The sequence below is a fragment of the Leucopleurus acutus genome (genome assembly GCF_964270905.1).
Source record: "Leucopleurus acutus genome assembly, chromosome: 17".
Lineage (NCBI taxonomy): Eukaryota > Metazoa > Chordata > Mammalia > Artiodactyla > Delphinidae > Leucopleurus > Leucopleurus acutus.
This window is the reverse complement of record NC_139159.1, coordinates 48,774,536-48,791,223: the sequence shown is the minus strand read 5'-3', so window position 1 is coordinate 48,791,223 and position 16,688 is coordinate 48,774,536. Positions and strand designations below refer to the sequence as shown.

The 16,688-nt window shown below is 44.5% G+C and overlaps 1 protein-coding gene across 1 annotated transcript in view; it reads right to left on the bottom strand.

Moving 5' to 3' along the window:
- The window catches only part of GRHL2 (grainyhead like transcription factor 2), a gene marked incomplete at both ends in the record, with an annotated part of 113,404 nt that overhangs the window by 41,814 nt on the left and 54,902 nt on the right, over positions 1 to 16,688 (bottom strand). The gene's annotated exons all lie outside the window — the stretch shown is intronic.

Below are 16,688 nucleotides of genomic sequence, written 5' to 3'. Positions count from 1 at the left end.
AGTGACACAATAACTATGGACACCATGCCACAGGGTCTCACTTCTCCAGCTGCATCTGAAAATGAGTGCCTAAAGATGATCTAACGTCGAATACGGTCATTTTATTCATTCATTTCTTTTATTCATTCCTTCTATAAATATCAACACAAGTCCACAGTAGGTCAAACAATTAGAAACTGGGGATACAGAAGAAAGTAGATCCCAGCCTCGTGAAGCTGACAGTCCACGGGGAAGGACAATGAGTAATCCAGCAACGACCAACACAGGGTGGTCAGGGCTCCCCTGAGAGAGGTGAGTACAGAGGCCGTGAGAACACAGAACAGAGCACTGAACTTGGAGGACACAAGTGAAATACAAAACCCACAGAGACACTGGGCTAAGACCAGGGATTCCATAAATATCTGTTTATTATTTAGGAATGGTAAAGACAAAGAGTAACTACAGACGCAAATGTCAAATGCTTTAGGAGAGCTGACTGATGAAGACCGCTCAGAAAGAATACGCCATGTTTCTTATGCCTGTTTCTCCTACCGAACTTCCAGGGTAAAAGTCGACAGAAAATGCTGTCTACTGCTCCTGGAGATGCCCCAACCGCAGAGAACATTCATTCATGCCACAGATATTTTTAAGTATCTACCACGTCCCTGAGACTGTGCTAGTTACTAGCACAGATGCACCAGTTATGGTCCCTGCAGTCACAGAAGTTGGAGGCTAGATGGGAAAGGAAGACAACACGATGGTGCTCTAAAGATTACAATAGCTTCATTAAACCCCGATCATTAGGTCAAAAAATAAAAGCGTACTTTTCTGGGAACACTTGACTTCTTTTATTGTTATTGTCATTATTGACAATGGGGTTATCTTGGCCAGAAGCTATACATAAATACAGCTTTATGTCAGCAAATCAAATGATCACTCTGGGATCAAATGACGTGGTTGTTCCTACCCAGGGCTACGTATTTCATGTAGAAATCTTCCAACATGTTGGTGATTGTAATCCACAGGGCCCTCAACCAGACTAGTTTTTTTTCCTCACCCTCATAAAGCCTGCCTAGTCCTGCAGAAGCCAGAAGAGAAAAGTGTTCTGTATTTCCTAAGCTAACAGGATTCATGGTTGGGCTTACTGATACATCCATACGTCACTCAGACAGGCAGGAAGCAATATTAATTGTGGCCTTGTCAGCTCCAAGTCTCAATTAAGAAAGCTTAGCTGATGGAACATGTATTTTTATAAGGGTCACTTGAGCAGGACAGATCCACTGAAATAACAGATGCTTACTGGCAATACCCTACAATACATACACGAAATCCTCCTTGGAGGAGCTGTTACGATCAGCCATCCTGTAGACAAGGTCTACACTCCGGACTCTACCACTAGGAGACACTTAGACTTAGGTCCTCGTAATGGAGAAAGGCCCTTAGAAGAAGATCCAGTGGGCCTTCTTTGCTTCATGGCATCCTAATTCCATAGAAAGTAAACAACACGAGAATCCGCCTTCTCTGCTACACTGTGTTGCCAGCTCCCAGAGTTATCCTAACAAGCAGGAATTTTATCCTAACAAGCAGGGATTTTATCCTATAAGCAGGGATTTTATAATAGGGCTGGCACTGCTTTTTTCCTGCCTGGCTGTCTGACCCAATAGCAAAGCACAGTCTATGTGCCTGATGATATCAATCACAGTCTCGCTGTGCTGCACTTAAAACCTGAATGGTTGAACTTTAACTGCAATTGCGGGGGTTGGGAAGGCATGGAAGGACATTAACTAAAACCTCGGGTCGGGACTGATAAGCATTAATTTGTTTCATCTTGCAAACCCAACCATGTCTGAGCTCTATACCCAGCAGGCAAATGTGACAACACAATTCTTGGAAGTTTATCTACAAAGCGCTGTTTGTAAATGTGTATTACAGAAACTTAGGGAAAAGGTATGCTTTCCCTCACCAATGTTCATCCAAATGTCAAGCACAGAAAGTTCTTTTTAACTTTAGTAGAAGCCCTAATTATGTAAAGAAATGCCATGAACAATTGGTCTGCCAACCAAGAGTTATGAATGTTATTTTCCTATAATTCTTACAGCACATAATTTATTTTTTAGAAAAATTTTAATTGAATCAGGTGTATCCAGGCAGATAATAGATACAATTTTAATTCTGTCATTGGTTCAAAGACTGATTCAGATAGAAAGAGCATTTGTATTCCAGAAATAGAGGCAGTCTCATGAAAACTGATAATTTTTAATAAAATCATTCTTTAACACGTGAATTGCAATTCCCATTTTGTAGTTCCTACACAAGAAAAGTGACTTTACCCAGGTTATAATACCTCTCAGTTGTGCATTATGTGTGTAGTAAGATTTATTAAAACGAACACAGTATTTGTCTTTCTCTTGCTAACACATATATATGGAATTTAAGAAAAAAAAAATGTCATGAAGAACCTAGGGGTAAGACAGGAATAAAGACACAGACCTACTAGAGAACGGACTTGAGGATATGGGGAGGGGGAAGGGTGAGCTGTGACAAAGCGAGAGGGAGGCATGGACATATATACACTACCAAACGTAAGGTAGATAGCTAGTGGGAAGCAGCCGCATAGCACAGGGATATCAGCTCGGTGCTTTGTGACCAGCTAGAAGGGTGGGATAGGGAGGGTGGGAGGCAGGGAGACACAGAGGGAAGAGATATGGGAACATATGTATATGTATAACTGATTCACTTTGTTATAAAGCAGAAACTAACACACCATTGTAAAGCAATTATACCCCAATAAAGATGTTAAAAAAAAAAAACAAATACAGATTAATGGGCTTTAGAATTGCTGCATTAACTTGATTATTAACTCCCAAGAGTTTTTCTGAGAGCTTGCCATTAAAACAAATAGGCCAATCTTGATTTACAAAGCAGTTTGGGATTTAAAAAATCATAAGGTCCATGATTTGATGGAAATTGTTTATTTTCCTCTTTAAACAATTGTAATTTGTATTTTCAAGAAGATCCTCTGATTAGACACTAAGAAAGCTACTTATTTCCTAAGGTTGAGACTCTTAAGAGCTCATTTACAAGAAATTGCACACACATTAGCCTCCAAATTACAGACATGGCATATAGCAAGAAATCAGCATTTTCACTGTAAAATGCAAACAATATATTAATACGTTAAGTGTGCTCTTGCCAGTTTCCATACTCTATTTTCTTTCTGGTTCTTAGAATTATTAAAGACCTTATAGATGGTTTTCTCACATTTCAGCATTTTTTCCCATTTATATGATTGCATTTGGTACAAAGGCAAAGCTAAATTGAGACAGAAAGACAAACTAAAAGTAAATAATACTAACATATGAAATCTCAGTCTTGGGCAATTATTCATTTTCTCCATGCGTTAATTCATCAAATATTTATCAAATATCTTCTCTCTGTGCCTGGCATCATGCTACGAGGTGGGACACAAGAATACTGAGATTCCCTGCCCTCAGAGAGTTTGTGATTTTGTTGAGGATCTAAGAAACTCCTAGATTTCCTGACACCTCCATTATATAGACAGAGCTCCTTTAGGGAATGATTTAAAACCTGAGAATAGATTTCTTCCTTTTCTCCTACAGATACTGTGGGTGTGCACAGATACACTTCCGGCTTACTCACGTATTCTACCACATTTTCCACATTCCTTTAGTACTCAATATTCTCCATTGGCAGAATATGCCCAGCTTGTTCGCCGTTGCCAGTCTTTGCTACGTGCTGTGCCCTCTACCTCCAAGGCTGCCCCCAGGATCATCACTGCCCGCTCCTTCTTCTCGTTCAGGTTTCAGTCCAATGGCCACTCTTCAGCAATCCCCACCTTGGCCATCTAGAGCTGTCTTCGTCCTCCTTCTCCCACCTCTGCCCGTGACGAGTAGCACACGCCCTACCGTGCTGCTCTTTTCTGGTTGCCTCATAGGACTGAACGTTATTTCGATCTATCTTGTTTCTCTGTTTAGTGCTTAATTATCTGTCTGCTCCATGCGACTCTAAACACGTAAGAGGAGGGCCCTTGTCTGCCTCAAGCCCACTCTACTCCCAGTGCCAGGCCCATGGGAGATACTCAACAAATATCTGTCCAACGAATTAAGAGAAAATTACTTTTCTAAATACACATTTCCCTCTTTTTCCATGTTCTTGCTTTCATAAGCAAAACATCCTAAGAGTCAGGACTGCTCTGTGTAGCTGAAGTTGTCAAGATAATACAGCAGAGTTAGCTGCTCTGACCACGTTTATCCTCAAAAAAATGTTATCTATCTGTATATCAACAAACACAAGTCAAGCACCAATTATATAATCAGTATGAATGTATGTATGTACATATGCATGTATGTATTGATACATGTACATATGCTACTGAAGATGCTACATACAGATGCTACAGGAGATATAGAAATCTATGGTAGGGCCCTTCCTTCCCAACCAAGGAAGAGGGGAGATATAACATCTCTCAATACACTGGTGGGGTGCATAGAAGTAGGAACTAAGTTGAATATCTCAGGCTGTACGTACTGTAAGAACTTGAAAAAAAGGAGAGAGCTCAACAAGGGAAGATTTCCTATAGGTGTCCTGAGCTAGAAAAATGAGAGATGGAGGAGAAGAACGTGCATCCTGGCTCTCAAAAGAGGGAAGAGACCAGCCTAGTGGGAGGCTCAGAGGGGGCCTGAAAAAAGGCCGTTGGGGAGAGAAGAGGCCGACCAAGATGCTTGCATCACTGTGACCAGGTCAGGAACACTTGATGAGGTCAAGGGTGTATCACTGAGGCCAAGGGCAGATAGAACTGTGGCCCCAGTATCCAACATCCAAGTTACCAAGAGGACAGAGTGAGCACTAAGAAAAGACCACCAGGATCAGAAGTAGAGGGTCTGCGCCCCTTCTGGAGGCCGGACTCCTGGAGGGAAGGACAGGAAGCTAGACTGCTGGGGCGAGGGAGCCAGGACACCAAGATGGAGAGGGAGAACCTCGGCTGGGGAGTCTGGCAGAGGCAGGAGGCTGGGCAGGAACACGGGCAGCAGGGCCACGCACAGGTGTTCTTCCAGGATGGACAAGGTGTTCACACAGCAAGGGAGGATGAACGTAAGGCTACGGAAGGAGGCTCTGTGGGAGCTAAGAGCCCCGGAAGCAGGGATTAAATGGGATCAACTCACAGGAGAAGTTTTGTAAGAGGAAAGAGCGTTCTGTGAAGCTGGAGGGCGAAATGAGAGAAAGCACAGCAAGAAAAAAAAAGGTACAGGAGACTCAAAATTATGTCCGTGGTGCAAATCCTGACACTATGGCCTTGGACTAATGGCACCTTTCTGGGCCTCATTTGCCTCATCTTTGAAATAGGTATAACAATCCCTAGCTTGCTCCTGTGACACTTTAAAATGAGATCACGTTTTTTGTTTTGTTGTTTGGTTTTTTTTGCGGTACGTGGGCCTCTCACTGTTGTGGCCTCTCCCGTTGCGGAGCACAGGCTCCGGACACGCAGGCTCAGCGGCCATGGCTCACGGGCCCAGCCGCTCCGCGGCATGTGGGATCTTCCCGGACCGGGGCACGAACCCGCGTCCCCTGCATCGGCAGGCGGACTCCCAACCACTGCGCCAGCAGGGAAGCCCCTGAGATCACGTTTTTAAACTGTAAAGTGCTACGAAAATCTATGGCAGCTTCCTGCGCCCACCATGATCTCCATCTTCTCAGATGCCCGGTCACCCAGCCAGCCCTACTCTCTGACTCCAAGCTCCTCCTCAGCCCCACGGCACAGTCCGCAAAGCCCCATACATATTACCTCCCCAGCTGTGCCACGAGGCTCGCTTCCTCAGCGTCCCCCTGGCCCCCAGTTCCAGCTCTCCTTCCTACCAGACTACTCTAAGAGCTTCCTGTCCGGACTCTCTCTCAAGGCATTTTGTGCTGTTCTCCCCAGATGATTCCAAAGTAGATTAGTTATATTCACAGAACTCGAATAGAGAGATATCTTATAAAGGTGAATTGACTTTTGTTTTTTTTTTGTTTTTTTTTGCGGTACGCAGGCCTCTCACTGTTGTGGCCTCTCCCGTTCTGGAGCACAGACTCTGGACGCGCAGGCTCAGCGGCCATGGCTCACGGGCCCAGCCGCTCTGCAGCATGTGGGATCTTCCGGGACCGGGGCACGAACCCGTGTCCCCTGTATTGGCAGGCGGACTCTCAACCACTGCGCCACCAGGGAAGCCCGGTGAATTGATTTTTAAAACATAAAATCTATCTCTGTGGGACACTTTCAAGGGGGAGAGTCATAGGCTTTGGTGCGGAGAGAACAAGGGCGAACTCTCTCGGGCAGAACCTTCATTGCTCTGCCAATGGCCAGTCTCTGCCACTCAGCTCTGTCACCTGAACACGTCTTGTGAAACAGCACCTCAGGACAAGGAAAATATTGGACATTGTGTAACAATGGGTTGGCCTGTTTCATAAATAATGAGCTCTCAGTGGGAGGAAGAATTTACGCAGAGACTGAAAGAGACACTCACTCAAATGTCTGATCATTTGTTATTATTTTAAACCTTTTTCTGTTCATGTTTAATACTTAAAACTTGTTTTGAGCTTGTAATATCTGAATCTAGCACAAAGTTCAAAAGGGCAAACATGGAAACCACACCCCCTCCCCCGCCAGCATTGTTCCCCAACCAACAGCTTCTTGAGTATCCTTCACGCTTTCTTGTGCATCCTTCTAGAAACAAGCTATGCAAATTCATATCCTTTTCTTTTCTGTACAAATGGTAGCACAGTAAACACACAGTTCTGCAGCCTGCTTTTTCCACTTGACAAGATATTTTGAAGACAGCTTTTTCTTTTTCTTTTTTAAAAGAACCATGATTATGGAATAACAATGTCTTTACCATGAGGCTGTTTCTAGTCTTTTCATCTTGTAAACGATGCTGCAATGCATGCTTTCAACATGAGCACATATAAATCACTGGCTGTAAGTAAAGGCCATGTCACCGACTATTTTGAATCTGACTTAGGACTTCACTATTCTACCGAGATTGCTTTCTTCCGGGTCAGCCTTCTCAGTAGCATCCTTGTAAGCAGGGGTTTGCAACCAGGAGGCCCTGTTACAACATGTTAAGACTCTGCCCCCTTGGCGTTTCCAATGCAGTAGGTCTGAGGTCGGAGGTCCTAGCATCTGCGCTTCTAACAATTTCCCAAGTTGCTGCTGCTGCTGTTTGTGGAGGCTCAGGCTGTGAGAAACCACTGCCTACAACACCCATTTCACTGGCCACTTCCTCCTCTCCCCATCCTTCTGTCCTCTCCTTCCCGACCACCCTTTCCTTCTCTGGTTCCTCTTCCCCTACCTCCCCTAAATGGGTGGGTCTAAAGTTCCCACCTTGACCCTCTTTCGCCCACCCTCCAATTCTCTCCGCGGCATCTCACCCCTTCTCCTGGCGTCTCTCCTCCCCTCCTTACAGCCCACTCGAAATTCTCTCCCGAGCTCCCCCACTCCCAGCTCTTCTTCTGCGGCCAGTCTCTGCACCTTTGAGCGCCCCGTCCTTCCACCTGGCTCCCCTTTCCAACCCACACTCGTCTAAATTCCACCCGACCCTTAAGACACAACTCCCTCCCGTGCCACACCCTCCCTCGAGCCTTCCCTGATCCCACAGAATGGCGCCCTCTCTAGGTGCTGAAGTCTTTAGTAGAGAAAAGTGTGTGTGTGTGTGTGTGTGTGTGTGTGTGTGAGAGAGAGAGAGAGAGAGAGAGAGAGAGAGAGAGAGAGAGAGAGAGAAGAGAAAGCAAATCTGGCAAAAGACTGACAATGAGTCAATCTACGTGAAGGGTATGTGGTAAGAACTGTATTATTCTTTCAACTTTTCACTTGCAATTTTTTACACAAGAAATTGGGAAAATTTTTTTAAATAGAAAACTTAATAGAAATGTTTTATAAAAATAAAAACAAATTAAAAAATGAACTTATTTACAAAACCGAAATAGACTCACAGACATGAAAAACAAACTTATGGTTACCAAAGGGGATGGCAGAGCGGGGGCGGGTTGGGGGGCAGGGGAGGGATGAATTAGGAGTTTGGGATTAACATATACACGCTACTATATATAAAATAGATAACCTACAAGGACCTACTGTATAACACAGGGAGTTATATATCTTCTAATAACCTATAATGGAAAAGAATCTGAAAAATATATATATATATATATAACTGAATCACTTTGCTGTACACCTGCAACTAACACAACATGGTAAATCAACTATACTTCAATTTAAAAAATGGTTTAAAAAAATAAAGTTACCAAAAAGCTCCGGGCTACTAATCTAGTAGGTGGATGCTTATCTGTGCTCAAGAAAATAAATCTTTTTATGTTGTGATTAAAAAACTAAAATAAAATAAAAAACAGGGCTATCTCCCTCTCCAGAACTTTCCTGGCCCTTTAATTCTGTTTTCATTACAGTCTTTGTCACTTTCTTCCTCATATTACAGTCATTTACAGATATGTCTGAGTTCTCGGCCCAGCCAAAATGTCCTCTGAGAGCGGCAGACACTCTGCTTGGCTGGTGTGTCTGTAAATTCCCACTGCCTGGCCCAGCACGTGATGTACAGCAGGCAAGCTGCTTGGAGGGGATGACTGCGCCTTTGCCACAGATAATACAGAAGATACTACGACTACCTTCTCCCAAGACGAAAAGGCACTATGGAAAGAGCACATGCTTCAGACAGACATTCCCAGGGTGGGAATCCCAGCTCTGCTGTGCATTCGCTGTGTAAGCTCTCTGGACTTCAACCTCTCCATTATTTAAATGAAAAATGGTATCCACTTAAAGTATGAATATTGCATAAGGTATATAAAGCACCTGGCAGAGTGCCTGGTATATGGTAATCACTGAATAAATACTAGCCATGGTACACACACGCACACACACACACACACGCGCCCACACACACACACGTCAGTCTATGAAATCCAAGTATGCGATCTCAGTCTCTGTATACACACAACAGTTGATACATGTGAGTTACAGAGCCCTCAGCAGAATTCAGGCCAGAAACCATGGATACTCCACATTCTAACAAAAGATCAAGCCGTAGGTAGCTTGGATGAGATGGTTTCCAAAGATTATTCCTTCTATATATGAATTAACTCCAGCTTTATAGCTTTTCCTGCCATCCATTACCTTATAAAACTGGAACAAAGGCGTGGCTTTAAGTTCAATACCAAAGACTCCAGCAAATGTTTACCTTTCCCTTTTAAAGCTTCCTTCACCCACACCACGCCCCAGCAAACACATAAAAATGCCATTTGCCCTGCTTTGCGGTGTGTATCTCAACCTTTCAAGACCCCTCCCAGGAGCCTTCCCCACCCCTTCTTTACTCTGGAGAGCATGGAAGATGCCCTATAATATCCTCTATTCTGCCATATGATGACCTGCTGAAACCTGGGCTCTATTTAGTCAAAACATTAGGATATAACTTCTTCTTTATCAGTAATATCCATCAACTCCACTGCATCCTGGACTGTCCTGTAAGCAGAAAGTGGACTCCCTGGACTGCTGATGGGAGGTGGAGGTCAGGGAAACAAACTAGGTCATGAACCCACAGGGCACTCAGGAGTATGGCTTCCTTTGGCCGGTCCTTTGGGTACTCTTTTCATCTTGAAAATCAATATTTACACATCTCCCCTTCTCCCTGGTGACCAACACTGGAGTTTGGCAGAAAGAGAATACAGTCCATTTAGAAGCATCCCCTTGGAAGCCGTGATTCGTCAAGACTAACGAAACTGTAACTTTCTAAAGCACTTTGCTTGACACACACAGTGGAGCCCCATAAAAACTGATTAAATCTTTTAGACCGAAAAGAAATGTTGAGGGAGAGGGAAAAGGAAGGAGGGTGAGATAAATTTGGGACAATTTTAATGGTTCTGCTGTGATTTGGTACTAAATGTCAAAACAGTCTTTCAATGAGCATTAACATATTTTCCACAAAGACAGACTGAATAATTTACAGGGTACAAGAAGGTTAGAACACTTACATTTTCTCTAGTTTACTGCCTTTACATAGGCTGTGATCAAAGCACTGCCATTTGCACCATCCTGTCTTTGAAGCTACTAACATTGAGATCTGAGGACTGAGGGGCTGTTTCCTACCCCTTAGCAAATGATAGAGTAAAGAGCTAGGTTTGGCTTGCTGACCACTTGTTGTACCTTGAAAAGACAGCACTGGGAAGAGAACGGGCTGAACCACACAGGAAGAAAAGGAAGAAACCTGGACTTAACATGACAGAAGTAAGTCACCCGATGTGAGAGCTTTATTTATGTCTCACAATATGAAGCAATTCATGACACGGGCCCCATCAAATGCCCTTATGTCCAGGGCAGCTGCAGGGCAGTGCTGGGGCATTCAAGCAACTTCATTTTCTTCCTTAAGGATAGAATTGCAAATCTGGAAGAGAACTTTTTACTCCCAACTTTCACTTTTGCTTTCCTGCTCAGCCAGCTGATTCCTCTTAGCACATCCATGTTTCCATCCCTCGGACTGGGTCTCAGTTCTCAAATGACATCTCCTTGGTATTAGTGCAAAGTCAGACACAGAGGCAAAAATAGGCAAAAATATTAAGGGAAATGGGGCCTAGAGGGAATATCAACATGCATCCTCTCATCTGGCATTTTCTCTCAGTTTAAAAAATTACATGGAAACTGAATCACTGCGCTGTACACCAGAAACTAACAAAACACTGTAAATCAACTATACTTCAATAAAAAAAATTACATGAAAATCTCTTTTGTAAATGCAATTCATTTATAGCATCCAAAGGGATCCAAAGTGAGAGGAATCTAAATATAAAATATATATTGCTTATGTGTAAATGTTTACTTCCAATTTACCAGCTTGGTAAATATGGGTTTTCATTTACTGTATTTCTTAAGTTGCGAACGTAAAGCAGGGAGCCATTGTGTACCTTCTGCAACCTTCATTTTCTCGAATAATAACTGTCATCCTTGCTTCGAATTTTTTCATGCTGTGCTTCCTACATGGTATGGCAAAAAAGAGTAAGGAACAGTCTTCACTGTTCGTAACAGGAAAAAACCAAAGCATAAAAGTGTACAGAAATAATGTAAATGAGTGGGAAAATGAAATTCAGGATACCAGGAAAAGGAGCTAGAGAGAAGTGGGGAAAATGGAGAATAAATGTGTAAGGTATGGAGGAGAAAACGCTGCTATGCCTCAGAGCTGCACTATTAGAAAGCATGCACTGATCTTCAATTAACACAGAGCGAGGTCATAATTAGGCCAATGAGATCACTAATGTTAGGCTAATACACACACACACACACACACACACTCAGTTGAAGAGGGCAAGGGATCCAAACAGTCCTCACTCCCCTATGCATTCTGGTCAATAATATGTATGACATCAACCGGGAATGTACCAGGGCAACCAAAGACATGGATAGGAAGAGACCTTTGTGCTGGAAGTGTTGGGTCAGTGGGCCCACCTTTGTTGGTGGGGATGGGGGGGATGGGTGGCAAAATCAGGGTGACTTGATAGAATTGCTTTGCTCAAGGAAATGAGATTCATTTGATTTCTTGCTTCCTAGGTTGTACCCTATACATCTCTTTGAGAAGGAAAGTCATAGCATTCTTTGGTCTAAAAATAATTACAGATATCCCTCTGTTGGGATGGTTTAAGAACATGGACTCTGGACTCAGAGGGACATGGTTCAAAGTCCACCTTTTCCACTTGCCCAATCTTGCAGAGCCTGCTATGAAGCAAGTTGATATTTAGTGGAATCAGAATCTGAGATGCACAGGAAAATGATCCATGGTGTCTCTCAGCCTCTCTACTTCCCACCTCACCCCAACCAGTTTTCAGCCCTGCCCACCCCCAGTTTCACCACAAAAATCTGTTAACAGGGATGAAAATATGCCTTATCTGTGTCCTTGACTCTCTCTAAAACTGCAACAACTTCTGGTCTGAAAGTTCCTCCCAAATACCAAAATGCAGGAAGAACGTTTCCCACCTGATCTTGCAAAGCGGAGGGCCTGACAGCTACTCTCTCGAAGCCCCTCCTGCAACTCAAGAGAGAGAGTTGGGCGGGGGGGGGGGGGGGGGGGGGGGGGGGGGTAGGCATCCCTCCAGAGCGCAGTCACTGCGCTTCCGCAAGCAGAGGTGCTGGGCTAGACCGCAGCAAAGAGTAACACAGGGCAGACAGAGCCCCATATAACTGAATTATAATACGTTTTCTTTTTAAATCATAGAGACAGGGGAATGGGTTAGGAGTGGATTTACTTGTTTGCTTGCTTATTTAGCAGTGCTGGTAGTGAGGGAAAAGGAACATTTCACTGACTCAAGATCATTCCGAAAGGCTTAGCAGCAGAGGGTTCATGGAAATAGGCCTCCTTCATCTCAGGTAGTCTACAAACCACGAGAAGGGGGAGACATAGAAATAGGGGGAAATTGGTATGGTGTTCCAGTGAAAAGACACAAAAAAGAAACTCGTTCCTCAGAGCGCTAAGTAGTATCTTAATGCTCAAGTAATTCTCTGTGGTCACATGAGAGAGGCCTTTGTAGCACGTCGAGGTTGGTTTAATCTTGAAATCACTGCGAACAGAGAAAAAGGCTCTGGACACAAATAAGGGGCCTGGTTTCAAGAATCTCCTTAGAAATCGGGGAGAAAGGGGAGCCTATAATTAGGGTTTGTGTGCTCCCGCTTTGGGGGTGATGTCATCACCGGCGCTCGGTGCCAGGAATCTGAGCTCACCACCCTTCAATAATTCAATAGGGGCTTGCCTGGGAACTTCTCATCTCGGGGATTAGTGACCAACAGATCTGCTTTGTGGGTACCTGCGTTTGGCTGAGGGGAGAAAGAGAAATCGAAACGACCTTGTAAGTGGGAGTTATGTGAAAGAATGCAGCCCTCTGGTGCTCCCACTAGAATCTTACGGATGGGACCTTAATACTTTGTCAGCCCCTCCCTGTTCCGCTTCCCGCCATTTTCCAGCTGAGAAACTGAAGCTCAGAAGGGAGAGAAGACGCAAAGCTGGCTATTCCCGCGCCGGGACGATACCTGGTTGCCTGAGCCCCATTTCAGCGCTTTGTTTTCTCTGTCACCCTGTGCCCCAACCTCATCAACTTCCAAGCTTCCACCAGCATGGATGCCCAGGGCCTCACCCACCTGGAGGCCACCTGAGTCATTCCCAGGGGCCCAGGGACCCCGGTTCAAGTTACAGGAGCTTCCAGACTGCACAGACCCTGAGGGGAAACGAATGTCCTGCCGGAGACTCTTTCTGCTGCGGGCGTCATTGTGCAGAGACGCTGCAGCACAACCAGCAAAACCGGTTCTGGGAGGAAGAAGTCTGCAGTAGTTCTGCCAGAACCGTGCTGCCCTTGAGACTGGCGATCTGCAGTTAATCCCGTAACCTCATTTTCTTTTTTAACACCTTTATTGGAGTATAATTGCTTTACAATGGTGTCTTAGTTTCTGCTGTATAACAAAGTGAATCAGCTATACATATACATATATCCCCATATCTCCTCCCTCTTGCGTCTCCCTCCCTCCCACCCTCCCTATCCCACCCCTCTAGGTGGTCACAAAGCACCGAGCTGATCTCCCTGTGCTATGCGGCAGCTTCCCACTAGCTATTTATTTCATGTTTGGTAGTGTATATATGTCCATGCCACTCTCTCACTTCGTCCCAGCTTAGCCTTCCCCCTCCCCATATCCTCAAGTCCATTCTCTACGTCTGCGTCTTTATTCCTGTCCTGCCCCTAGGTTCTATTAACACCTTCCCTGGCCAAACTTTTCCTGTAATTAAATTAAACTAAATGATTAGAGTTTCACGTTCTTTCCTTTCTTCTGTTCCTGCTAAACGAGAGGTAAGAATAGAACATAGGTCAGCAGCAAAAGAAAAGAGTAGTGTCCCGGAAAAATCCATAAATTTTGTCATCAGGCCTTGATGATGCATATGTGGGAAGACTAACAAATACGGGATTGTTTTAATTTTTTAATAAATGCACCAAAACCAAATATCCAAATAGAAGCTATCTTGGGAAGACACACAGATCTCTCAAATGATACTGCCATGGCTCAAAGTATATTTGTAGTGTCTCTCGGGATATCACCCACTTCAAAGCTGGTCTTGTGCCAAAAGCTATACATTATTTTTACCCCTGAAGTCATATTATCCAACTTGTTGGTACACACTCACATTTGGACCCAAGTGGTTTCTGATTTTTTAGAAAATATCCTCAAAGATCAAGATTTACTACCTTTCTTTCAAACAAAGAAGGGCGCAGCAGCTCCCTGTAACGGCACCAACACAAGTTAGCCTCTGTGTGGCCCGTTGCCAAAGGAAGCCGGGGAGGTTGGTGGGGTTCCTGACTGGCCCATTCCTCTCAGCCACACGGCGTCAACCTCCCTTGTGTCACTGCTTTCCCCAACACCGAGAGCCAGTAAACATGTACACGGCATATTCAGTTGTCTGAGGGGGTGCGACTGGGGCGTGAAACTTCAAGTGTCCACGAGGACCAGGCAAGGAAAGTTCCACGATGGAGAAGGCTAGAGAAAGCATTAAAGAGAACAGCTGGTACCTCACAAGAGCTACTCGTGGGCTTGCAAACACTCGGGCTCATGTTGCCAGAATCTCTAATTACCCAAAAGAATCTGGAAACTTAGGTTTTCGTTTTGTTTGTTTCTTGAATCTCCTGATTATTAAATGTGGGCAAAATATTTTAAAACTTGGAATATAAGTACATAAATGCAGGATACACACGTACATATACGTTCTGTGGAATATATAAGGCTGCGGGTCACAAATGTGTGTCCTCTGGCCACATGAACTAAAACAACATGTGACACTGAATGAATGTCGCAATCCTAAAGCCTGCAACAGATTTCTGTGTGGATGTTACCAAGAGGAACTCGAAGTCAAATGCAACTGCTCCCGAGAATAAGTTCACAGTACGAAAATCACAAACAATCCCACCGTGAGAGGATTTTATGCCTTGCTTTGTTGAAAACCTTTTTCCCAATCATGTAATTTTGGGTTTTTTTGCAGCCTGCTTATTATAAAATCAATGATATGTTTTTTGTGGGTTTTTTTGCGGTACGCAGGCCTCTCACCGTTGTGGCCTCTCCCGTTGCGGAGCACAGGCTCCGGACGCGCAGGCTCAGCGGCCATGGCTCACGGGCCCAGCCGCTCCGCGGCATGTGGGATCTTCCCGGACCAGGGCACGAACCCGTGTCCCTTGCATCGGCAGGCGGACTCTCAACCACTGTGCCACCAGGGAAGCCCCAAATCAATGACATTTTAAAGAAAAACCTTACATCCTGCAGGTTGAAAAAAAAATCTTCTCAGCCTACCTAATGAAATGGATTTAACTTTTATGGTTTTTCTTTAAAAGCTCTTCCAGTAGTTTGGCAGAAGTATTTAGAGCTATTTTTATCACTCATCGATTAACCCAAACTGCTCACAATTACAACTACCAAATAATAGTTACTGAAAATATGTATTAAAGAAACAAGTTTTGCTACAACAAGCAAGCACTGCCATTTGTCAAAGCAGATGTGACCTTAAATGTGTCAGCCTGGAACAATACACGTGCACAAACATACATATTTCAACAAGAAAAGTGAGCCTTACCTATGGGAAATGCAAGAAAAGTCAACTCAACGCCCATTAACTACCTCACTGGTTGACCATAGAGCCGCCATCATTCAAGATGTCCCTTCAGGTTCAGGCATTTTCTTTAAAAGGTCCTTATTGACTGGTAACAGGTAACACATTCACCTTCTAGCACGTGTTATCAGATTGCATGATAAGGAAATTTAGGGCTGCAGTTACAGCTTGCTTTACCTTGACAAGGCACTTCCAAGTATAGGATCCCATTGTCTTCCCAATGGATGGCTCTGCTTGGGCCTGCCTCTCACTCCTCACACACACTGCTGTCCAGCTAATGATTCCCTTACCTCCCTCAGAGACTGGAGTTTCACACATCGTGCTCCCAGCACATGCTTGGTACAGCAGGGACAATCGGAAAAGTTTGTTTTGTTTTGCTTTACATGAGCGAACTGAGGCCCAGAGAGGTCAGCTGACTTGCCAGGATTCCAACCCTGGGCTCTGATACCATGGCACACACTGCCTTTTCCTTACCCAGCCCAGTAATCTAGCCTCTGGGAGAAGAGAAGGGGGCACGAGGAGAAAGCCTGGGGCTTGGGTGAGGAACTTTAAACGGAGGTGGAGTGGGGCCTCGAGGAGAAGCTTTTCCTGCACTTCTCTGCCCATCACATCACAAGGCCTCCTGCCTTCCCTCAGATGCACTGACCCACTGGAACATTCTCCCAGCTACTATGGAGCTCTGTTTCTGCTTGCCCATTTAGGTCACCTTTCTTGGGCCTAAAGCCAATTTCATTTACTTTGTTTTATACCTGAGTGAAATGAGACACTGAGCAATTCATCTTCTTCTCTAAGTCATGCCCACAAACTCCCATCCAGTTTCCTTTCTCACCTGGCCTTCCCCTGCTTACAGACAATGAAGCATTGAAAGTAGTTGTTTACATTGACCTTTTCATTAATTCCAAGACAAAGTCTTCTGACGCCCTCCTAGATGGTACATAACCGAAGCAGAAAACAAGCTTAGGGTTCACCTGGAACCTTCCCTTTGGTGCAAAATAAGGATCGAGAATCAGAAGGTACAGAACACAGGAAGAA